At 38.6% G+C, this 26,955-nt stretch overlaps 1 protein-coding gene and 1 pseudogene across 2 annotated transcripts in view; one reads left to right on the top strand and one right to left on the bottom strand.

The window, feature by feature from the left end:
• The window catches only part of Bmp5 (bone morphogenetic protein 5), a 121,879-nt gene that overhangs the window by 5,548 nt on the left and 89,376 nt on the right, over nucleotides 1–26,955 (top strand). The window lies entirely within an intron of this gene.
• LOC131914591 (NADH dehydrogenase [ubiquinone] iron-sulfur protein 8, mitochondrial-like) lies at nucleotides 23,883–24,570 on the bottom strand (annotated as a pseudogene).

The raw sequence follows: 26,955 nt of genomic DNA on the forward strand, positions 1-26,955 counted from the left end.
TGAAATACTGACTTGGGGAAAAGAAAGTATATGTCTCAGTATATGTGCACAAGGAACACACAGAGCAGCTACTATGTGCAGTCGTAAATAACGTAGTAGTTTGGCTTAAAAAAAAAAACAACAAACCACAGGTCAAAGGAAGAGGCTTCCCTAATGCACAGACAGGGGTTGAGATCACAGGAGCCACTCCCAGGACTGGAGGGAAACAATGAATCCCTTGTTCTAAGCAGTATTTATGAGGTCTTCTTTGCACCTTCCGTTCATATTTTACGAGCCAGGCTGTGGGTTTGCCCCTTTGCTCATCTCTTAAAATAATACCCGTGGCTAAGATAGCCTTTAAAGCCAACGGCCTTGTCAAGAGGCTCATTCATTTGGAGGGGAAAGGGGCTTATTTTCCTGTTGTGAGGTTGGGATGTTTAAGGTTCAGCTCACAAAGTTTGACAGTAAGATTAAAAATAATGATGGGAAGATTTATCTGCCCCCTACCACCCCCGAGAAATGTTTAAAATAATCCACATAACCAAGTAGTCATCTTTGTAATTTGTATGAGAGTTGTTCGAACAGTGGTGGACAGATTATAATTAAAAAAAAAGAAAAAAGTCTATTAATGTAAACTGTTTAAAATGTGGGGAAAAGATATTTGTAGATTAATAAGAGTAATGTTTAGTACTTTTGGAAGAGAAGAAGCTAACAATGACAATATATCCAAAGAGTGCATTGTTCTCTGCCCAGAGGGCAAAGAGCTAAATAAATATTATGTGACACTTAGATAACAAGCCATGTGGGGTTTAAAATAGGTATCATAGAAGTTAAAGTAAGACCTTGCAAGTCTATAATTTCTAAGATAACGGTATCCTTGTCTTCATAAGTACTTTCGTCTTCCTTTTCATAAGCAGTGGATATTAAAGGTTCTCTTATTGCAAGAAATAATTCCATGTTTTAGAAACAAATTGAATATAATTAAAGTATAGCTTAGATATTGTGTTTATTTAATTAATTATTAGAATGAGGTGTTAACAACTTGTTAATATTGAATGGGTTTCCTAGAAATAAATATGTATATACACATATATATATATATATTTTATATATATATACTTATTTATGTTTGGGCAGTTGCTACCAAGCCTGACAAGCTGAGTTCCATCTCTGCAATCCACATGGTAGAAAGAGAGAAGTGACTCCTTTAAATTGTCCCCTGATCTCCACATGCTGTGGCACACATGCACAAACCACACACACACACACACCCAAATAAATAAGTGTTTATATATATGTGAGTGTATACCTTAAGAGAGTCATGATCAAGCGCTGTGAAATCATATTTGGATTTTATTTGTTACTACTGGATGTGTCAGAACAAGAAAAACATGAAGTTTTGTAACTTTCTCAAGACCCTTCAATAATGATCACAGTATTATTTTAAGAGAAGCTCAGGTTTCTTTCACGGTTATGACTCTGTCCTTAGCCTTTCCGGGTAGGAAACACAGTCCTTCCAGAATGTCAGTCAGTGGTAGGTTAATGTTTTTAAGGTTCGTTTGTAACTTAAATGTAAGTGTTGTCTTTTCTATAATTCCATCACCGGGGATACCCGGCATCAAGGAAGCTAGGCAGCCTCATCTGGAATTCAAGCTGGCAGGCCGTGTAGCCTTGAGCAAGTTGGTTGAGTTCTCTGTGGCTCTGTCCCTATCACTGAATGTTAAAGGATAAAATGAATTACTGTGTATACAGCTTCAAGAATAGTGTTTAAAAGACGTTAGCTGTGGTTCTCAACCTTCCCGATGCTGTTAACCTTTGATACAGTTCCTCATGTTGTGGTGACCCCCCCCCCCCATAAAATTATTTCATCACTACTTCATAATTACAATTTTGCTACTGTGATGAATCACAATGTAAATATCCGATAAGCAGGATATCTGATATATAAGTCACCACAAAGGGGGCGTGACCCCCAGGTTGAGAACTACTGCGTTGGGGCCTGGCGGAGCATCTGCGATTGTTATTAGGGTTGCAGTTTGCGCTTGGCATCGATAGCAGATTTATAGGAGTGACTACAAAATCTTTGAACCCCAGTGTGAGATTAAAACTGGGAGCCCTTGTCTAAAAATGGCTAGCAATTCAAAGATGGAGCCAGAGGAACATGAGATCAAAGAAAAGCCCTAGTTGGCCCGGGGCCCTTCTCGCCTACACCCGCAACCCTGGGCTTGCCTATGGCCTTTACTTACCAGGGTTAGCAGAAAGAACCACTCCCTATTTATCCCTGTATTAACCCAGTGTTTCTTCAGCGTCCCAGAAGAAAAGAGGAAACACTTGTAAGCTGAATCATTGGAGGAAAATTTGATTACTATTTACATTGTTGTAGTCAGATCTTCTCCGCAAAGTGTAGGCGATAGTTCAGTAGCCCAGCCCAGCCGAGGGCTTTTCATTCCTCTTAGGCGTGTAATAAAAATTGCTACCAGAACACTTGCTAGACAGATATATAGGAAAGGTACCTTGAGAAGCACTGTAACCTTGGGAACAAAAATGCCATCTAGCCGATCGATCCCCAGATGTTCAGCAGGGAAGGAAAGCAAGCAGTGAATTCCTAGACTGTATTCTTAGCCATGGTTCCCGTTCATGCTCCTCACTGGTAGCCACAGAATCCACGGGCAGCCCCCGAAATCCTCATGACGCCAAGGGCAGAACAGCAAAATGTGGAAAATAGCCAATCTTGAGGCCCACACTAGAAATGTTATACACAAATGAATAAACCAATGATTGGAAGCTTGGTCCATCGACTTCTAGAATTACTTTACTTTCAATTTAAGTTACATACATGTTGAATTTTTTTTCTTTATTATTAACTTAACGGATTTTAAACGGGGAATCATATATTCTCTTGGGAGAATTATTTCAGGAGTTGAAAATAAACTGATGAAAGCAACCGTCCCATTCCGGGGGGAGAGGAGGAGAAAAAAATCTGTAAATTGTATATAGGATGCCGATTTCAACATTAAAGCTACTTTAGAACAAATCGAATTTTTAAAAAAGATCAATCATGGGAAATCCCCAAAACTGCTAAAGAAAGAGAAATAGCAATTTTAGGAAGCCACTGTGATACACAGGCAACAGATTGAGTCCCAAGCACACTCGAGGACCAGCAGTCAGGGAGGACAAGAGTGGAGAGCAGCACATTTTCCTTTTAAAGGTTTTCCTTAAGCCGCTGTTTTAAAATGATTCATATCTGGGCGTTAGTGTTTGAATTCTGAGTGCAATCATATAATATTCTCACATGTAGCATTCACATTCCACAATTAATGTTGCAAAGAAACATAATGTTATGGTAGGGTAAATTGGGATTATTGTCTTTCCTGCTTGCTACCTCCACTCTCCCCAGGTAGAATTTTTTTGAGTCACAGAAGTAGAATTTAGTAGAACAGCAGGCATTTCAGTTGTGCATTTCTCATAAATAATCAACCCCTGAGCCTTGAGGCCAAAACTACCTTCCTCTCCTTGAATCAGAGGAACCCTGACTAGAGAATGCTCATTCCCAGGATAGTTCTTCAAATTTATTAGGTATTATTCTTTTACTTCTTAAGTTTTTATATTTCTTTCTTAAAAAAGATATATTTACTTTTCTTTTATGGGTGTTCTGCCTGCATGTGTGTCTGTATACCGTGTGCATGTGGTGCCCGAGGAAACCATTAGAGAGTCAGATCCTCTGAAACTGGAGTTCCAGACAATTCTTAGCTGCCATGTGGGTGCTGGGAATTAAACCTGGACTTCTTCAGGAGCAACAAATGCTTTTAAGTGCTGAGGCGTCTACCCAGCCCCAAATTTTATATTTTCTTTCATTATTAAATGTGCAGTAAAAGACAGTTCAACTGGCTGGGCGGAGGTGGCACACGCCTTTAATCCCAGTACTTGGGAGGCAGAGCCAGGAGAATCTCTGTGAGTTCCAGGCCAGCCTGGTCTGCAGAGTGAGATCCTGGACAGGCACCAAAGCTACACAGAGAAACCCTGTCTCAAAAACAAACAAACAAACAAACAAAAGACAGTTCAACTTGAACTTTATGCAAATAATCATGTTAATAAACTGGATGCAAGTGGGGTGGGCCAGCTAATATTCCTTAGATGTACTCTTTGAGAAGAAGGAGGAGAGGTTGTTTTATCCCTCCTTTGGCTGCCAATAGGGTTCAAGAGTGAGGGCTTTGTGGAGACTGTTAGTATACCAGCTTTGACTTTGAAAGCTGCATATCCTTGAGCAAACCATTTCACTTTATTATAACTGTTTTTAATACTTTCAAGCAGAGATCATAGGAGACAGTTGTAATTTGGATTTAATCACGTACGGTCACAGGCCTGTGAACCTGCATAAGGTACACAGTCAATGAACATCCTCTACTGTTACTATCATTAGAATAGACCCCGAGGAGTCTAAGGCTAACAGAAATCCACAGTCCACCATGCTTTGGCAAGTAGATGCATCAGGGAAAATTTGAAAGACTCATGTAACTTTTTCTCTATTCAGAGAAAAACAAAATCGAAGCCTCAAGTTCTCTTGACTGTCTTCATGCTGAACTGTTACGGTTTGATGGGAAGTGAGACCAAGGGCTCATGTGCTTGAGGGCTTGCTCCCTCGCTGCGAGTGCTGGGTTGGGGGTGTGGCTAGTTTAGATAAGAGGCCTGATTGGAGGAAGAATCTTGCTAAGAGTGAACACTGAGGATTATTCCAATCCCTCTCCAGCAAAGCCTCTCTGCTTCCTAGCTGGGGCGAGAAAAGAAGCCGACACCCACTCTGCAATGAGGATGCTGTCTGCTCTCAAACCATCCTTAACCGTGATGGAACAACTGTGTCTCTTCAAACCACGAGTCAAAACAAACCTTCCTCTCATACACTGTATTTGCCACACTAACCAATAGGAGTCCTGTGTTCCAAGGAAGTCAGCCAACTCTTTCAGGAGACCTACTGAGGCACTCCCCTCTGAGGCCCCACCGTGATGGATTCTGTGATAAGCGTCTGATAGGTGCTTTTCACATGACCTTTGTCACATTTCTGGAGCTATTGTATGATTTTAGTTTAGCTGAGAGATTATGAAGAAGAGGGAAGAATACAGGCTGAAGTTATACAACTGGAAGATACTTGATTGAGAGAAAATGGACATTCTTTAAATGGCCCTTTGAAGGCGGGGGAAAAATAGGCAGTTTTTTTATGTATATATTCATAAGTCAATTTGTTTTTTTGATCTTGAGTTTTATGACAGGCTCATTGAAACTTTTCTTTCTTTCTTTCTTTCTTTCTTTCTTTCTTTCTTTCTTTCTTTCTTTCTTTCTTTCTTTCTTTCTTTCTTTCTTTTTGGTTTTTCAAGACAGGGTTTCTCTGTGTAGCTTTTGCGCCTTTCCTGGAACTCTGTAGCCCAAGCTGGCCTCGAACTCACAGAGATCCACCTGGCTCTCCCTCCTGAGTGCTGGGATTAAAGGCGTGTGCCACCACTGCCTGGCTCTCATGATGAAATTTTAGGTGAACAAACTCCTGAGTTTCAAGAAGGAAAGCTACTGTGCTCAACTAATCATGAAATCCTGGAGGCTTTGGTGTTGTCTGTAATTCAGATTAAGTTTGAATTTATGCTTTCTCATTCAGGGGATTCTCATTGTCATTTTATCCTTATTGAAAATTTGTTCTGTTTAGAATTCAGCCTTAAATTTTGTGACTTTGTTAGATTATTTGTTTGGACTAATTTTTTCCCCAGATAACAGCTAGGTCTTGGTTAGTCTGTTACAATAACTGTTATAATATTTAAAACAGGTTGAGAATTTACAAGTTTCTCCTCAAATTACCCAAAAGGCTATACATGAAGTATATGAATTTAGATCATAATATTTATATTGACTCAATATTTCATAATACATTGAGTGGAAAAATATAGATTTGATAAAAATCCTAAAAATAGCTAAAAATAACTATCCTGAATCTTTAATAAATATCTTAAAGTACAAAGACTACATATTCAACATTAAAATTTTATCTCTTCCATATTAAATGTTTAAATAAATCCAACATTGAGTAAAACAAAGCATACTAGCAAACCTGTAAAAGGGTGTATTGTTATTTAAATAACTAGCTTGAGTTAACCTCTTGTGCATAAAAAAATATTTTTCAAACCTCAGCCCTTTTTACCTAAGTGTGTTATCTTGAACAAAACCTAAGGAGGCCTTTCAGTAGAAAGAACAAGAAGCAGGGGTGGAACTGTGTTGCAGCAGAGTTGAGGGAAGTATCTTAGCAGGTTTACACTTCACGGTGGATCCTAACTGGACATTCCAGATGTGTACAGTTCAAGTACTCACAAGTTATATGTGTTGTCCTCAGGAAATAAGGGTAAAAGAACATCTAAGTTTTCAGAACTTAGTTGTTTGATCTGTCTATGTCTTGGCCTTTAGGTCTACCTTTCTTGTTTAGTTGTATTTGATTAAGCGTTTTACCTGCTTTCTATTGTTAACTAAATTATGCTCAATGTTTATTTTGTACTTTATACCATGAATCTGATACAGTTTCAGTTTACAATGAGTCAGTGGAAATACATTTCACAACTTGTAAAGCAAAAAAAAAAAAAAAAAAAAAAAATCCAAGAATTGGCATAAGGATGCTTCCCGTACTTTCTTGAATCTGCTCATGCTACTGGGACATGGACAGTAACTACTAGTTAATAGTTAAGAAAAATTGACAGTATTCTATGACTGTCTTTTTCTTTACCAACAGTTGATTATTGTCGTGGAATAAAATACCAGCAACTTGTAGATATTTTTCCTGTTTTACTTCTTTTTCCTTCCTTCCTTCCTCCCTCCCTCCCTCCCTCCCTCCCTCCCTCCCTCCCTCCCTCCCTCCCTTACTCCCTCCCTCTCTTTCTCTCTTTCTTTCTTTCTTTCTTTCTTTCTTTCTTTCTTTCTTTCTTTCTTTCTTTCTTTCTTTCTTTCTTTCTTTCTTTCTGTGTGTGAATACTCTTTTCTCAAGTGGGAAACCTTGAACCTGGGAACCAAATTCAGGTAATCATGTTTAGTGGTAATGACCTTTATCCACTCAGCGATTTCCTGCCTCAGTTGTAGGGCGACACCCCAGTTGTTGGTGCTGACATAATAATTCACTACAAAATACCAGACTATCAAATTGAAATAGCAGAAGCAGAACGTAATGATTTTTATTGATTTCTGCTCTCTCAGACACATATCCGTTGTCTTAAGTATACAGCAAGCGTTCCTTGCCTTGTAATAGGTGTAACTGATTGTGAGAGTCTGTGACATTAAGTCACGTGTTGCAAATCCTACGTCTTATAATAGGACCCACTAGAGTGAGAGCTCAGACAGTTGACTGTTGTGTTGCCCTGCCTTTGCTAAGGCTAGTGGGATGGCTGTGTGGGAGTATTGCTTTACCTCTGCAAAGTTCCATGTACATTCCAATGCTATTGTTTACTGGATATGGAATGTTTTCAACACATCAGTAAAGGCATAAAATATTAAAATACAATGTAAAATGTTTTAGGAAAAAAGTCTTTAATAATGAATTTACCAGTCTTGAAGTCCAACTCGTGTAGACTTTTGATTAAGGGATTACGTGACTGTAGCCTTCTGAAGGAAGCAGCTGGTCATAAAGCAGAAGAAAATAAGTACTCTGTAGCCAGACTGAGGGTACCAGTCTCCTTGTAACACAGTATAACCTGCCAGTTACAAGGGATGGAAACTATGATTGATCTGTGTTGTTGATTCTGACAAACCTGGCGTGAAGGAGTAACATTTGGCAAAACAGGAAACAGCTAGGATGTCAGAATTGCAAACAGTAAATTGGCCTTGAAGGACTGGCTGGAGAGTGGGAGGAAGGAATAAATCAGTTAGTGGCTGGATGGGTCCCACTTCGTTGGCTGGCACAAAAGGCCACACAAGAAGAGTTGGTCTGCAGCTAAAGATCCCCGAGTTGTTTCAGCTTCTCAGATCCACACGGACCGGTGAATCTCATGAGAAACCTGCTGGAGTGGAAGCAGAAATGGAAGACAATGGGTATCTATAAATTAGGGAATTCCTGTTTCAAATAGAAACAGACAGGCCTGGTCTCACCCACTGGTTATGGCTGAAGTGACTACCTCTGTGTTGTAGGCAACACTGACAACTGTACACTTGGTAAATATCACTTGATTTGTAGTCGTTACAGAGTGAATGTCATGAATATGCAAAGTGGGTTGTTAGCTAGCTTATTACCCCTGTGTTGTACAAATGCTAACTGCTTTTTTTTTGGTCCCTCACACATTTTATTAACTAAAGGCTGAGATTTAGGGTAATTAATTTATTTCCTAAAGAAAATATTTCTGGAATAAAAATATTTTCCAAAACAAAGTGCATAAAGAAGATTCACCTAATTGCCCTTAACTCTCATTAGCAAGCAGGGAGAATAAAAAAATGTATTTGTTAATTTACCAACATTTAAAAAATGTATCCACTTTTAACTAAGTGTCTGAGAACCAGATGAGTAATCTCTGCTTTTAGAAGAGCGCCAGGAGGATCTTGAAGGAGAACATACTTTATTAAATGGGGTAAGCCCTTGCTACATTCTAAACACTATCCCTATACCCACAGGTAGGTGTAGTTCTCTCTGCTCATCAAGTAAACTTCTGTCTGCTTTTTAAATTCATTTTTAAATAACTAAAATAAAATATAATAAGATAAAACAAAAACTAACACATTGGAATTGGACAAAACAAACTAACAGAAGGAAAAAGAGTCCAAGAGAAGGCACGAGAAACAGACCTACTCATTCACACACTCAGGAATCCCATAAAAAACAGTAAACTGCGCAAAGCTACACAGAGAAACCCTGTCTCGAAAAACAAAACAAAACAAAACAAAAAAAAACAAAAACAAACAAAAAAAACCCCAGTAAACTGGAAGGCATACTATACACACAAAGAGAGAAGAAAAAATTATAGAAATAAAATAGAAATAAAAGATACTAAGATAAACTTTAAAAAAGGGGGGAAGCTATGCCATGACAGCATGAGACAAAGAACCTTCATAGACGCTGTTGAGTTCAATCTGCGGGCCAGCTACTGCTGGGCATGCAGCCTATGCTTAAGAGTAGCTTGTTTCCTCAGTAGGATTTCCTTGGAGGAAACTAATTTTTTCTCTCCAAGGAGTTATCAATTGGAGATAGCTTCTGGATGGGATGGGGGCCTGTGTCTACTTCTCCTTTCAGTTCTAGGACCACATCTGGTGCAGTCCTGTGCAGGCCCCGTGCATTAGGCCTCAGTCTCTTGTGAGTTCATATGTGCCTGGATCGTGTTGATTCAGAGGGCCTTGTTTTCTTGGTGTCCTTCATCCCCTCTGGCTCTTTCATACTTTCTGTTTCCTCTTCTGCAGGGATCTCTTATCCCTGAGGGGAGAGATTTGACAGAGACATCCTGTTTAAGGCAGAGTATTCCAAGGTCTCTCACTCTCTGCATAATGTCTGGCATGGGTCTCCGTATTTGTTCCCATCTGCTGCAGGAGGAAGCTGCTCTGATGACTGCTGAGCTACGCACTGATCTATGAGTACAGCACAATGTCAATAAGAGTCGTTTTACTGCTATTTTATTTTACTTATTTATTTTTTTGGTTTTTTGAGACAAGGTTTCTCTGTGCAGCTTTGGCGCCTTTCCTGGAACTCACTCTGTAGCCCAGGCTGGCCTTGAACTCACAGAGATCTGCCTGCCTCTGCCTCATGAGTGCTGGGAATAAAGGCATGTGCCACCACCACCCGGCTTGCTATTTCACTTTTTGAACAGTAGTATTTGGTTACCCTATGTCCATGAGCTATCTAGTCTCAGTTTCTTGGTCATCTAAGCCATGTTGGATATGGGTTCTGTACTGACTGGTTTTGTATCAACTTGATACAAGCTAGAGTCATCAGAGGAAGGAGCCTCAGTTGAGGAAATGTCTTGATGAGATCCAGTTGTAAGGCATCTTCTCTTTTAGTGATCAATGGTGGGGAGAGTCCAGCCCATGGTGGGTGGTGCCATCCTTGGGCTATTAGTCCTGGGTTCTATAAGAAAACAGACTGAGCAAGCCATGGGAAGCAAGCCAGTTAGCAGCTCCCCTCAATGGCCTTTGCCTCTGCTCCTGCCTCCAGGTTCCTGCCATGTTTGAGTTCCTGTCCTGACTTCCTTCAGTGATGAACAGTAATGTGGAAGTGTAAGCCAAATAAATAAACCCTTTTCTTCCTAACTTGCTTTTTGTCATTGTGTTTTGTCATAGCAATAGAAACCCTAACTAAGACAGGTTCCATCTTATGGAATAGGACTTAAGTCAAATCAGATATTGGTTGGTTACTTGTTCAAGCTTTATACCACCATTGTACTTGCATACCTTGCAAGCAAGACAACATTGTAGATTAAAGGGTTTGTGTTTACATTTCTCCTTTGGTAGCATGCGGAGTACCTTCCTGTGCCAAAGGTGGCAGTACGTAGGTCTGAAGTCTCTATATAGGCACTGGTCAACTTCTCCATGTTCAATTAATTGTATAAGTGTTATCTTCATCAATGGGGTCTTGCTGTCTGTGGAGAGAAAACTATAGTCTTGGAAACAGCCTAAGTTGTTTAGGGGTTCCCATGGGACCCATTTGGCCAACAACTCAGTTAGATGTAATCCAATCCCAGCAACTGGAAGCTTCATCTGGTGACAAGAAATGTCCAGTTTGGCCTCTGTTTCTCCCATTATTTGGAGATTTCATTTATGCATATTTTAGAAAGCTTCTACTGTATTAGGTTTCTATACTACCCCTCAAATAGGACTTAGCTTTAGCTGTCTTCTAGCATTCCCTCCTGGTCCACATCTCCCCTTCCCCTCTCCACTTCATCCTACCCATCCATCCATGACTATCTGTTCTATTTTCCTTTCCTAGGGAGATCAATCTGTCCACACCCCAAGTCCCTTATTCTATACCTAACCTCTGTGGTTCTACGGATTGTAGCTGGGTTATCAATGACTGAACAGCTAATACCCACACATAAGTGAATACATACCATGCTTTTCTTTCTGGGTTAACGTACTCAGAATGATTTTTTTCTAGTTTCATCCATTTACCTGCAAATTTCATCTTTTTCAGCCGCTGATTAATACTCCATTGTATAAATGTACTACATATTTTTATCCATTTTTCTCCTGAAGGATATCTAAGTTGTTCCCAATTTCTGGCTATTATGAATAGAGAAGCAATGAACATGGCTCAGCGGTGTCTCCATAGCAGAATGAAGCATCCTTTGGGTACATGCCCAAGAGTGGTATAGCTGGATCTTGAGGTAGCACTATGCACATCTTCCAGAGGAAGCATCTCACTGATTTCCATAGTGGCTGTACAAGTTTACATTCCCACCAGCAATGGATGAGTGTTCCATGTATTTCCTGTCCTCACCAGCCTGAGCCATCTGTCATTTGTTTTATTGATCTTTGCCATTCTGATGGGTGTTATATGAAAATCTCAAAGTAGTTTTGATTTGCATTTTTCTGATGACTCAGGATGTCCAACATTTCTTTAAGTGTTTCTCAGCCATTTAAGTTTCCTCTCTTGAGAAGTCTCTATTTATATCTGTACCCCATTATTCAATTGGGTTACTTGTTTTCTTGATATTTAGTTTTTTGAGTTCTTTATGTATTTTGGATATTAGTCCTCTATTGCACGTGTAATTGGTAAAATCTTTTCCCATTCTGTAGGCTGCTACTTCATCTGAATAACAGTGACTTTGCTGTACCACAGATTTTCAGTTTCATGAGGTCCCATTTGTTAATTGTTGATCTCAGTGTCTGTGCTAACAGGGTTCTGTTCAGAAAATCTTTTCCTGTGCCAGTGAGTTCAAGGCTATTCCCCACTTTCTCTTCTATCAAGTTCAGTGTATTTGGTTTTAAATTGAGGTCTTTGATCCACTTAGACTTGAGTTTTCTGCAGGATGATGAATCTGGATCTATTTTGCATTCTTCTACATGCAGCCATCCAGTTTGACCAGAACTATTTGTTGAAGATATTGTCTTTTTTTCCATTGTGTATTTCAGGCTTCTTTATAAAAAATTAGGTGTCAATATAGGATTCATTTATGGGTTTTCAATTTGACTCAGTTGATCATTGTATCCGTTCCTGTGCCAATGTCTTGCTGTTATTATTACTATAGCTCTGCAGTACCACTTGAAACTGGGGTTGGTGATAACCTCCAACAGTTCTTTTGTTATAGAGGATTGTTTTAGCTATCCTGTTTTGTTTTTTGTTTTTGTTTCCATATGAAGCTGAAAATGGTCCTTTCCTGATCTGTGAAGAACTGTGTTGGAATTTTGGTGGGGATTGCACTGGATCTGTAGGTTGATTTTGGTAGGATGGTCATTTTCACTATGGTATGGGTTCTGAGAACCAAACTCAGGACCTCTGCAAAAGCAGCATGTGCTTCTAATAGTGGCGCTGTCTCTCCAGTCCCTGACTTTATTTTTTTTTAATTGCTTCTAGAAACTTCCAAGTTTTCACATTTGAAAATATTCTACTAAAATAACCCCACTAGACAATTCATAATAAGATTTTTATTATATTTGTTTATAATTTCATAATTATCTGGAATTTTTGGCTTCTTTATATTGCTGGTTGATTTGATATAAACAATGGCTAACATGATTGTTACAAAAAGGTATAATTGTGCTTAAATTCTTCACTGTTCGTTGTGTCATTGTGCTGGATTGTATGTTTCCACAGAATGCAATGCTCATTAAAAGAAAAATGATAAAAATGTGCCAATTGGCAATTTTTGAACTTGTACCAACACATTTATTTTTACTGGAAGGGATGTTTTATCACTGACATTGTCCAGAGTTTCTGAGGCATGATAACGATAAAAAGCAGAGTGAATATAATTGCTCATGTTCTTGTTTTTAAACTCTCTACAGAAAACAGACCTCTTTTCCAGACTGAGAGTGGCTCATAGGTTAACCTCCTACCCACAGTGATCTTAGTAGAAAAGTAATGACATTCAGTAAAACTCCAAATTGGTTGACGGCAGAGGAGATATCATAAATTAACAGTAGATATTTATTTATTTATTTTTTTATCTTTGAGATTATAATTTGATTGAAACATTTCTCCCTTCCCTTTCCTCCTTCCAAACCCTCCCATACTCTCCTTCCTGCTCTCCTTTAAATTCATGCCCCTTCTGCCTTTTTGGTTGCTAATTGTTATTACATACATATAAGTATATGTATATACATTCCAAACCATAATAACAGCAGGCATTTTAACAATCAGAGTGTGTCTGATGAAACATTCATTTTTGAAATTAGAACAATTCTTAAGTGGGAGAACTCGATACAAATCTTAACGTAGACTGTTGTAAAACTCTACCGAGTGTTACAAAGTCTTACAACTTCATTGCAGCATATGCAGTGTAACATTTGGGTACAATAGGATAGTCATGAACCAGGGTGTGTGTATGTGTGTGTCCAGGAAAGAAATGCTAGCACATACAGAAATGACTGTGCAATAGGTCATGCTTACCACTAAAGAGAAATTAGGTGTTTATTATTTAAATGAATCACTCTTGTTTTAGAGTGTTCACTGGAATAAGGATGAGCTGCTAACAGAAAGGGTAAAGTTATCCTAATAGGTTAGGTTTGACTACATCACTACTAAATAATTTTCTCCCCAGGAAAAAGTGAACAAAAGGCCAAAGTCAAGAACTGATTTGAGTAAAAATATTTAGAGAATACTTGTAGGTATGCATGTGGCTCAATCTTATAATCTCAGGGCTTGAGTGTTAAAAGAAGGAGAATCAAGTTCAGCCTGGGCTCCACAGTAAGTAGGAGGCAAGCCTGGGCAATGTAAAACCTGTCTCAAAAACAAATGGCGTGAACATAAAGTAGAGATGTTGTCTACTAAATATATAGTTATGTAAATTAACAAACTTAACAAAAGGATATAATAGACATATGTAACCTATTGTTGAGGCACATAAATGACTTATGAATATTTTGCAAATAATCTCAAGATGTCTAAGAACAGTGAACCAAAATCCTTTTTAGTTTAGCCTATGGGAAGTAATGCCTTCTATTTTATTTCTTTAGTTTTTAGATTATTTTTCCAAATGGCATATAGATGTATCTATATCATTATAAATGAATGTTATTAAAATATCTGTACAAATTTCTTTATTTTGGATATTGTGTAAATTCTACATATTTTTGCATGCTTTCCTTTTATAATTTTGATTTCTTTTTACCAAGCACCTAATATTCACACAGCACGATTTTATATATCATGCTTTCTGAGTTGGATTCATTTCTATACAGTGAAGATAGCTAGAAATATAATTGAAAAGAGATTCTAAACTGTTAAACTGTTAAGTGGTTGGTACCTAAGGATAAATGGCTTTTTTGGTTTGTTCATGTCATTGGTGATATACATGGAAAATTGAGGTTCAACTACTCTTTGAGTTTACTGAAACTATTACAGAGTCACGCATTTGCGATATTGTTGTAATGAAATGTACTTCTTAAAAGCCTCAACTTTTAGAAGACCGTTCATTCCTGACTTTTGTAGGAAACATGTCATCCTCTCTGTACCCTAAGCCCACAGAGTCCTCTGCTGCCCTTCTCTCCAGTGGTGCCCCAGTGGTAACTGTTTCCCTTTCCATACCACTTCCAGAACTGTAGCCCACCTCCAGGAAGAAAACGACCCTGCTGGGCTCCCAGGGTGGAGGCTCTGCTTACTGTTCCTTCCAGTCTCCCTTAACACCATTAGCCAGCTCCCCCCTCCCCCAATGTGTGTATATAGCACAATCTGTCCTAAGACATGCCAGAAGTTTTTTGTTTGTTTGATTTTTGTTTTGTTTCGTTTTTACAAGCAACTTCTGTTTTCTGTCATAAAACACAAGCATCCCCTAAAAGATACAGCCCAAAGACCTGTTTAGCTGCTCAGGATGGGGAAAGAAAATTTAAGGAAAAAACCTAAACAAACTGATAAATAGCTCCTTTTCCTTATTCCATTGAAATAACAAAGCAAGCAAAACACAGTAGTAAAAAATTCCATGACATGGTGCTCTTGTTGTAAGGATTGTATGGAAAAAAGAGACAGGGAATTTCTCCTGAGAAGTGCATCTTTTATCATGAAGTTAAAACAACTGGGAATAACTATGACTTTCCAGATGTCTGCTGTGATCCATACATTCATAATGGCTGTGTATGTATCTTATTTAAACCATTGCAAACCCCATAATACAAGTTCACTGTGAGGAATTTGCAGTTTGGACAAGCCAGTATTATACAACTAATGAGGAAATGGGATTGAAACATGTTCTCTTAGTATTATGTATATACATACATACTTAGTATTATGTATATACATAATACAAGTGTGTAACACATATTATACAATATACTTATATGTAACATGTAATAATGTATAATTATATTTCTAGCTTGATCCAGGCTAGCAGATGACACCTGGCATTTGAATCCCAATCATTCAGAAAGAATAAACAACTTTTAAAGATAAATCCAAAGTTCTGCTCCAGTTCAAAATAAAAATAGAGCCCTAAGAGACCTTGACAAATAACATGTAGGCAAAAGGTTTGAAAGTTTGACTACACATTCAAGAAGAGACATATTTCACCAGAAATGTAATTTGAATGTAGACTTTGTGAATGAGTAGATTGTCAAGAGTAGATGGAAATAGTTCTGTTCTCCTGGTTTCCAAGAGAGATTTGAGATTATTTTCACTTACTTTTGGTCCCCATGGTTTAAAATAGGTGTAGAGAAAGCACAGGTTAATAAGGAGTGAATGCAGACTGTGAGTCTGTTCCCAGATCAATTAATTGGTTTAAGAATATTTGATCATGAAAAACATAAAATCCTCCAAACTCCTTACCGTGTTCTGCAAGTGATCTAGATTCTGGGTAGCACTCTTATCTTTTCTCTCAACTCTGCTGATGGACCACAGCTCCAAGTGTGCTCACTGAGATATTCTTCAAGAAGCCAACCACTCCCCTTCTTGGGACCTATGCACCTGCCATCTGTATTGAGTAAGCAGTGTTCTGATTAGATCACATTACCTCAGAGTTCTTCCTTGATCACCTTACCTGAAATAGCACTCATATTACTCCTTATGCCTTTGCATACCTCTGTATGTGTATGTATATGTGTGCATGTACATATACACAGAGGCTGGCACTAGTCAACACAACATCTGTACTCATCAACTGTTAACCATTGAAATACAGTTGTCTACAGTGGAATATGAATCCCATAAAGATAGGCTCATTGTATTGATTGCTGTCATCCCAGTCCCCAGAAACGTGCCTTACATTCAGCAATATCATGATAAATACAGATCGAATGGATAAATCATTTACCATTTAACTTAGAAAGGGAAAATACAGTGGTGATAATCGCTATATTAAAATATTTGAGTTATTGCATGGGGTGTGCAGCTGGGTATCATCTAGAATACAGTCAGGTTACTGACACACATTTGGATTTGAGGTGAAGTGGATATACAGGTGATGTTTATTCTGCTACTGACATGTTCAAGCAGTTACTGCCTTTTTGGGGTACAATTTGAAGGGACTCTGTTGGTGTAGGTGGACTTAAAAGATGGCCTAATCATGTATCTTTCATTTAATGGTTGGAAAGAAAAGGAATATAACTCTCTGTGTGTGTGTGTGTGTGTGTGTGTGTGTGTGTGTGTGTGTGTGTGTATTCTTTGATAATTTTGTATAATGTGTTTTAGTCATATTCACTCCTCACCCAAATCTTCCAGGATCCATGCCTCCTTCCTTACCCATCTAACTTTGTGTCTCTTCTGTCTCTGTCTCTCTCTGTCTCTCTGTCTGTGTCTGTCTGTCATCTGTCTCACACATCAAATCCAATATCTGCTGTTCATATATACTTGAATGCTTGACCTTCTACTGGACCGTGGTTGACATACAAACAGCTACACTCTTGGAGAAAACTGATTCTCCTTTTCCCACTAGCTGCCAGTAGCTCCTCGGCTAGTGGTGGGATTCCAGCAGCCCTTCTATGAGGGGCAGACTTGGTGCCTGACTTCCCCTCACATGCTGAGATTCGGTCTGACTTGAGCTCACAAGGTGTGTGTGTGTGTGTGTGTGTGTGTGTGTGTGTGTGTGTGTGTGTGCATGCTGTCACAACTGCTGTGGGTTCATACGTGCAGCTGTCTTGTTGTGTCCCGAAGACACTGTTTTCATATGGTTATTTGCCGCCTCTGGCTTTTACACTCTTTCCTTTCTCTCTTCTGTAGTAATCCCTGAGGTTTAGCGCAGGAGATTCGATCTAGGTATCTCATTTAGGTGTGAGCCTTCTGCAATCTCTTATTCTCTACATGTTGACCAGTTGGAGTCTCTTTGTCAATCACCATCAACTGAAAATACAGTTTTCCTTGTGAGGGTTGACAGATGCGTTAACCTGTGGGTATAAAGATAAGTCGTTAGGAGACAGTTTAATAATATGTCCATTTTACCGGAAGAAGAGTAGTGGGTTCTTCTCTAGAGCCTACAATCTATCTAGCAACAAATTCTTGGTCTGCTGATCGTGCCATGTTTGAGTGTCTCCAGAGAACTAGTTGTCCTGAAACTTACTATGTAGACATGATGGCCTCAAATTCAAGAGGCTTGCTTTCTTTTGCTTCCCAAGGGCTGCGATTAAAGTGTGCACCACCAATCCAGAACTGAGAAAAGCTTACCTGGCTGAGGATCCAGGCAAGCTGCTGAGTCTTAACCATGAGTACACCAGGGAGCATCCGTTTTTCAATACTGATGCCACAGAAGCAAACCAAATAAACAGGCACTCCCTTTTTCTTATTGTGATGCCATTTACTGTCTGGTAGCTGAATCTAATTTGGTTTATGAGCAGTATGACTATATTGAATTATGTGTGGTGTGCCAATCAACTACACTGTGGGTGCTGTTGCTAAGAGAAAACAGGAAATAAACTGCAGGAGCTGGGTTGTAGTGTTTTCGTTTTGTTTACAAATTTGCATTCTCTTGGCGACTGAGTGATTATAACAAAGTCATAGCAACTGGTCAACCAGAAACTAGGAGTCAGCCAGATGTTTGCAGGTGTTTATTCTTCTATTCCGGTGGTCTTCCAGGAAACTGGGCAACAAACAGCATTTTACAGGCAATGCTACGGAAGTATACACAAAGAAGGTTCTGGATTAAGTAAAAACTTTGACCTTGTGCAGGGAAGTGTAAATATACCAGTAGTTTTGATAAAGTAAATAGTTCTTAAAAAAATAAAAAAAATAATTTCATAAAATTCTAACTATTTATGTTGGAAGCATTTATCATCCTTACCCAAATTAACTGGTATATAAATAACAGTTCTTTCTCTGAGAGTGCTCTGGTCCAGATGAAAAACACAGAAGCCCTGTGATTTACCAGGGAATCCATTGGGAAATTTTGAAGTGACGTTTTACTTTTAGGATATTAAGATGTAGTTTCAACATTTATTTCCTTAGAAACCTACCATTGGGCTGGGGAGGTGCCTCAGCATGTAAGGGTGCTTGCTATTATGCCTTATAACCTTAGTTCCATCTGGGACCCACATGGCGGAAGGAGAGAACGGGCTCCACAAAGTTGTCCTCTGACCTCTACATGAGTGTGTGTGTGTGTGTGTATAGGAGGGAGAGAGAAGAACTCCTGTACCCAAGAGTCCCAGGAAATACAGAACCATGCAGCTGCAAGTTTGGGAGACTTTTAAAGGATTTAAGGCAGAGACTGGGGGGAGGTATTGGGAAGGGAATGAGTGGGTGAGGCCATGTGAAATAGCCAGGTGTCCATGTTCCATCTCTCAGTCTCAGTCCTGTAGTGACATATGGCCTCTAGGCAGTTATCAGCCAGATAACAAAGAAACAGGAAACAGACCTGTCTTCTGGCATTCCTGACCTCCACCAAGGACACTGGGGTCTCTCTCCTACTTTATAAGCTTCTAGCTCCTGTTTTTTTTTTTTTTTTTGGTTTTTTCGAGACAGGGTTTCTCTGTGTAGCTTTGCGCCTCTCCTGGAACTCACTTGGTAGCCCAGGTTGGCCTCAAACTCACAGAGATTCGCCTGCCTCTGCCTCCCGAGTGCTGGGATTAAAGGCGTGCGCCACCACTGCCCGGCTTTAGCTCCTGTTCTTATTGCAAAGGGAAAATTATGCAAAATATCCTGTTTATTGTTATGTGATTTATTGTACACAGGTACCCATGTATTACAACACTGCACTTATGCTCCATAAATATGAAGTTACCATGTATTTAAAGAAGGATTAAAAAAAGAGCAGTCACAAATATTTGAATATATAATTGACATGAAAATAAATAAGCACAAATTGAGTCAGTTACACATGGCAACAGAAAGAGGTGAGCAATTAGCGTACATCGTGCAAGTTTAATGAAAAGAGATAAATGCCAAAGGAGCTGAGCTGCTACTAAAGAGATGCGTGAGCGGTAGAGTTTCCGAAATGAGGGTGTAAACAATGCCATCCCCAGCCCCCAGGCTGCTGTCTGGTCTAAACTGTTTTGAGTGACATTTTCTCTCTAATGATGTAATCAGGACCATAAAATAAAAATAACCCACCAGCAAGTAAGAATGACCAGATTAATAGCTGAAGTCCTTTTTAAGTTACTTATTGTCAGCGTACAGAATCTAAACTGTTCATTGAAAATAGGGAGGAGAAAGTCACCGAAAACCAAAGACAATGCCTTTGCTTCACTTCAGTGTTTCTTTTCCTGTTGAACTTCCAGGTTAGCTTCCATAAAATCTCTTTATTGCTATTGAAGGCTGAAGTCTGAGCAATTTATATTTATGGGGTTTAATCTGCTGAGACATCCAAAGGCTGTGTGAGGCCCAAGACAATTCTTCACTGAGAGAGACTTATATTTCAAAATATCCCTTGCTTTTTCCCGTAGAATTCCAATGCTCCAGGAATTCTGAAACTGTGTTTTATGGGACACCACTACTACCTCTGATTCTCTTAGCAAGAGACAATGAGTAAGGGTGAACGTCAGTGAGAAGGGGATTTGGTGTTCTTGTCCTAGGCAGCTTATTCTGTATCAATATACAAACGAAGAGTAAAACAGCTGCCTAATGGGTTAATATGTTTTCCAAGAAGACTGACAGGGTGGATTTGTTAAATGGAGTCCAGAGGGGCAGAGCATAATTTCCATACCACAGAGGGCAGAGTACCATAGTCTTGTCCCTTGCATGAAAGGAATCAATTCTTGCTTCTCTATGTTCCCTGGGAAGGATTCCTGTAATATTTTTATGGTAGTTTAACCTCATATTTAACCAAGATGAACCTAAGTGACTTTGTAAGTAATAGTAAAATCAATAGTTGTTATTACTCAAGACTTTGCATAGTAATAAAAACCACGGTAAAGTAGTAGTAGACATTTCACAGTAAGGGAATTTATGCAAATTAATATCTCTCCAATTCATTAATACAACCTACCTTCTAATGAGCTGCTTACACCAAACGATTCACAGCATAATTGTCTTATAAGAATTGTTCTACAAACTCACGTTAAAGTTTAGGTGAATTTTCACTATTTACTTGGAGATAGCAAGTAAATTGTATGGAAAAATCCTACCTTGGAATGTGCATAAAGTTTCGTGTTTGTCTTCTATTGTCTCAGCATATCTGTTGTGAAACTCAGACTTCTTGGCAAAAATATAAATCTCATTATAAAAGTCCGTTGAACGAAATATGACAGCTCTGTTTCTTATTATGTGCAAGTGCAGTGTAAAGATATTAGCCATAAAATTTGGTGAATGTCCTCTGGGGGATTTAAAATTTTACTATGCTGCAAATAACTTGCAGAATAGAATTTGTTTATGGGTTTTCATGTGTATAGGAAATAATAAATACAACTGACAGTCATGTACATGGTGAATTAAACTGAAGCTATGTGATATATATACAAGGTGTCATTTTTTGCCTTTGAAATAAACTTGAATTAAATGTGACAAAGTCAATATTTCAAAGTGCACATTTTAGATAAACATTTAAGTCTTTTAGAAAATATTTGGTTGGTGTTGATCACCATTAAGACTTTTTGTCTACATAAGTATTTCTTTGACTATTTTATTTATACAAACTCTTAAGGACTATTTTGTGGGCATTCAAGAGAACTGTGGCAAAAATTAAAGATACTAGATTTAAAGGATCAAGAAAGGAAACTTGCAGAATGTATATGGAAAAAAGCAAAAAATATTGGCTTTCTATTTATTAAATACACATTAAATTTTAATGGTTTGCTGTGACCTGTTTTGGAGGTCCTGCTCAAGTAAAAGGTCCATTAAAAATTAAAATAAATTCTAGCTCATATATATACCATCAAAATGTATCAAAGACCCATAGTCCAATTACAAAACTGTATACTTTCATAATATGACATCTTTCCTATAATAATTGCATTTTTTTCTTAAAATTTTATTTTCCTGATGTCCCAGGAAACTATTGTTGGCACTTTTTCCATTTGATTAACCAATTCCGACTAAGACTGATGGAGTCTAATAGCGGTTTCACAGTTGGCACAGGAGACCAGGAGTCATGAGCAGGCCATCTCCAAACCCATATTCTCTCGTAGGAGTCTAAAATCTTATTGGGAGAAACAACTCAACCCAGAAGACAGAATAATCAGTATTTATGCCCATGCTGTGTTAAGATAAATAATCCAAAGTTTTATCCAGAGAGTGGGCAGGAAGCACATTAAACGTGAAGCAATGCCTCCAAACTAAAAAGGCAGGTTAATAGAAACAGTCACAGGCTGGAGTTTCCTCAGCGCATGCGCTGTTCACAAACATGCGTGCAGCCGAAGCAGACTTATCTTGGGAAACCATGATAACAAATTATAACTTAAGAAAATTTCTTTTTAATTAAAATTTCACTGTTTAAAATTTAAAATTACTTAGATAATTCATTATTCTGTTTTTTTTTTTTTTTGTTTGTTTTTTTAAGGACACGTAGCAAGAGCATACACATTGGATCAGGCAGCCCTACATCTGACTCTCGGCTCAGGAATTTTGGAAAAGCCTTCTTCATTTATTCACTGTGTATTTAGTAAGGGAACACTGGGTGGTGTCAAAGGTTGTATCTGAAAAGGATATCATACCAGATAAAAAGTTTCAGAATGAGAATGAAGTTCTTCCAGAATGTTGAATGAAATATTTACACAAAACCTTACTTTATAAATTGCCTAACTGTTAAGTTTTTCTAAGACTAAAACCTCTACAAAGTAGAAATTAGACTTAGATTTACTTCTGACGTTCAGTTATTAACACTGGAATACTAACAGCAATACTCTCTAACAAATCTATCAGTTTTTTTCAAATTAGCAACTTGTTTATTATAGACCTTAGCTTAATCTTTTCCTGAGTGTTTGTGTTTACTGATCATCTAGCTCTTTAGAAATAAAGGTAGCCTAATCCTTGTGAAATCCAGCTTCTAAGAATTCAACTCATTCAGAAGACAATGTAACTCTGAATTGGGGGCAAAAAGAAAAGTACAAGCAAATTAAATGATTGATACACCATGCAAGAATTTGAAGACTTAGCTCCAATTGACAATATAGAGATAAACTGTTAGTAATTTAGTTGGTTAAATTTACTGACTTAAAGAGTAGTTTAGTTTATCTAGTTTTACAAAGGTTAAATATTTAAAAGAAACTATTTGAAAAAGTTTTATGTTTCTTCCAAGCAGCGGAATAAGAGAGCCAGTATACTTTAAGATTTAATTATTTACCTATAAATAATTTATCTTGGGCCGAGGCTGAAGACCCACCGGTCAAGTGCTTACACAGCTCACATGAAGCCCTGACTTTGGTCCTCAGCAACACATAAACTGCTGTGGTGTGCACAGCTGGTGGGGGCAGGAGAATCAGAAGTTCAAGGTTATTCTCAGCTACATACCAAGTTCAAAGACAGTATGTGATGCATGAGACACTGTGTCGTAAACAAAGAAAAATACATACCTTGGGCTGCCAATAAGATGGCCCAGTGAGTAAAGGCACCTGCCTTCAAGACTTTAAGATGACCTGGGTTTGAGTTCCAGAACCCACAGGGTAGAAGAAGAGAATTGCTTACCATGAATTGTTCTGCCTCTACATGGAACACACACACACACACACACACACACACACACACACACACACACACCCAAAAAAAAATGTGCACACACAAATTAAAAAAAATTAAATATTTTATTTAGTAATATTGGAGAGAAATAAACAGATCTCTTTACACAGTATAATGAAGCAATGCAAATTTGTCTTTACTTGTTAGTTTATTTTAGTCACTTTGTTTTTATAATGTTAGAATAGTCAAAATCAGGCCCTCACACATGCAGCACAAATACTCTACACTGACAGGCCCAACCTCAAAATTTTTTTTTTTTTATTTGCCTTCGGGGAAAGAAAATTAGGAGGGCCTACTACATTTTCATTATTTTATTTTAACTTTTGCTTTAAAATTTTCCTAAGACTCTGTTATCTACGGCCAAGGAGTGGATTTAGTGATGCTTATTGTCAAGATTTCTGTGCCTGGTATAAGCAAGAAATTAAATTCTTTTCAGTTTTACAGCAAAGAATGAGTGTGGGAAACAGTACTTCTAGTTAGTTTACATTATTTTAGCTTTTATATTTAAAGTTTATATAAATGGGTGATTTGCTCTTTCAGCTGTAATGGACTAATTCTAGACTTACACATTCAATGTTAGCAAGGCCAAGCTAGTACTCAGAAGGCAGAGCTTCAAGGATTGCCAGTAGATCCTGACATCATGGGATACACAGTAGGAACCTCTGTTAAATAATAACAACAAAAACATCGAAACTAACACCCAGTGACTGGGGCCACTTTCCTAAGAAGCTCAGCTCCCAAACTGGATGTTCTTTTTTGGGGGTAGGGTGGTGGTGATGGGAATCATGGCTTCTTTATGGGCAGTGGGGGCCCCAGGACTGAGCCAAGGTGCCAGGTAGTCAGCCTGAATGCTGGCGGAGATCTCGGCCTCCCACTTGTCCTCATTCTTCAGCCCCTTCTCCTTGTTGTACAGCAACTCCTCATGTGTCTCGGTGGAGAACTCAAAGTTGGGGCCCCCCAATGGTATCAACAAGGCGGGCCTTCTAGCAGAAACCGCAGTAGACACACTTGGTCATGTCGATGTCGTAGCAGGTAGTCTGGCGAATGCCATCGGCTTTGACTCAGCCTTGACGGTGACGGCTTGTGCAGGACAGACAGAGATTACAGGCAATGTAGCATTCCTCTCGAGATGGGTAACGGCACAAGGCATGTTCCCCATGGAAGCATGGACTCAGTGGGCCCTTCTTAAACGGGTAGTTGATGGTGGCAGGGTCCTGAAAGAGGTAGCTCAGGGTTATGCCCAGTACTTGGATGAGTTCTGTCCACATCAAAGTCCGAACTGCATGGTCAGTCATGGACTTCACACATTTATAGGTGGCTGCCACTGCACTGTTATGGAGGCTTTGGCCATTGAGACGTCCTGTGCGCGTGGCCTGGGCCAAGGCCCGTGGCAGCATGAATGAGGTCAGATGATACATCTTGAGCCTCTCCGGCTCATTCCCTGGTCCAGGTGCTGGTCAGCCGGGATGCCCAACTGGATGTTGTTACTCGGGCAGAGTGGAGAAACTTTGATGATTACTTTATGTTCAGTTAGAATCTCAGAAAAGTGACCTCTTGGGAGAAAGGATGACTAAGGTAGGACCATGTCCTAGAACTAACAATGAGTTGAAGTAGATTAATCCTAAGAAATTACAATTATAAAAACATTCTGAGAGAATTGAGAACCACAAGGCATTTAATTCTCAACTTAAACAAAACTCGACATCCTTTAAAGAATGCAGCTATACAGACTCACACAATGTCTAAATGAAAGAAAACTTTGCATAGTCATAGCCAAATCAATAGAAATCGACTCTAAGGCGATATACCTAGTCACATCAAGTTAAGCCGTTAAAAACCACAGATAAAGAAAATTATTGAAAGCAGTCAGAGGAAACCATATACTACAGTCGGTAAGACAATGACTCAAGCGACGGCCGCCGCCTCCTCCTCTCACACGATGAAAAACAGATGACAAACAGAATCTTTAAAATAATGAATTAAGTCAAGCCAGCATTTCAGTATCAAAATATGGTTAGAATAGATATATTTATTTTATATGAGTGAAAATAGAGATTCTTCAAAGTAAGAAAATAAGAACTATAACATAATCAAAGCTCGAGAGTTTGCGGGGTGGAAGGTTGGCGCAACGGTTAAGGAAACGTGACACTCTTGCAGGGAGTACAGTTCCAGCACCTCTGTCAGGCTGCTCACAACACCTTGTAGCTCCAGCTTCAGGGGATCCTGGCCTCCATGGCACCTTTGCCTTTACTCATCACACATACACACACACAAACACACACACACACACACACACACACACACACATACACACTCAGAGGGAGAGACAGAGGGGGAAAGAGAATTAAAAACAATAAATTCAAACTTTTAGTATATTAAGTAAATATACCAGCATGTTTACATATAATCCGTATGTTTACATATATGTTTATATATAGTCCGTCGATACATTATATCAGAAGATAAAGCCAGAAGGTGAAATATTGAGTGATTTCCTTATGAGATAAGAAAGAAAATGAGGCTAACTATGAACACTGTCTACTCAATATTGTACTGGTAATCTAAGCCAGAAAATGACCCAAAAGAAATAAAAGGCATAACTATTAAAAGGGAAGTAAAACATTTTAATTTTGGATAATGTAAGTATGTATAAAGTTTCCCAAGAGAGTCCATAAAATCAATAAAAGGAAGAATAAAAGTTGTAAGAATTATAAAGAATAGTGAAAATGAAGACTTGAACAGTTGAATGGGTGTGTCAAGTTTAAGACTTAGAGAGCCCAACCCTCTTAAGATGGCAATCTTCTTTGAGTTCACTTATAGAGTCAATATCAAAATCGAAATATTCAAAGGCTTCAAAGAGATGTAAATTAATAAACTGCTCTTAATTGGTCTGTGGGAATGTGAGCAATCTAGAATATCAAAATAGTCTTGAAAAAGTTAGAAGATTTTTCTTGTCTATTTTCAGAATTTAGAATGAAATCACAATAATCAAGACAGCAGGAAAAAAAAAAATAGACAGATGCAGCAATAAAGCAGCATGGAGTTCCGAAATAACCTGACAGAATTATAATGGTTCAGAAGGAAAGGAACTTGCATGCATCAAAGCAGATGCTCTCAACAAATGATGCTGAAACAGCTGGACAAGCATACAGAGAAAGAAATGCACTTCAACCATTGCTTCCCACTGTATGTGTATGTTGCTTAGAGATAGATTAGAGTACTAAATGGAATGCTCAAAGCATCACACCTCTTAAACAAAAACACAAAATTGCCTTCATGATTCAGGATGAAATAACCATTTAAAAATAGATCATTGGGCTTCATCATAATGAAAATTTTCTGGTCATAAATTATCACTAAGAAAACAGAAAGTAGGTTGGGGAGATGGCTTCATTGGTAAAATGTTGCTGCACATGCACAGGGCGTTGACTTTGCTCTCCAGAGCCTTTGTAACAAGCCAGGAGCAACAGCACTCACCTGCAATCAATCCCACACTAGGGAGGCAGAGACAAGAGGATGCAGGAGCTAGCTGGCCAGACAGTATGGCAGAAAGGTCAATTCCTAGGTCACTGAGCAATCCTTTCCAAAAACAGGTGAAGAGCAATTGAGGAAAACACTAGATGTTCACCTCTGGCCTCCACATACCTGTACACACATGTACACACATGCCCAGGAATATGCACACACAATACGCCACACACAAAGAAATAAAATGAAAAGTAAAATTAAAACGTATGTTAATTCTCTAAGCATGTCCAATAATATAGAAATAAAAATGGAACTGTTACTTAAATAGCTGTATG

Source organism: Peromyscus eremicus, chromosome 7 (genome assembly GCF_949786415.1).
Source record: "Peromyscus eremicus chromosome 7, PerEre_H2_v1, whole genome shotgun sequence".
Lineage (NCBI taxonomy): Eukaryota > Metazoa > Chordata > Mammalia > Rodentia > Cricetidae > Peromyscus > Peromyscus eremicus.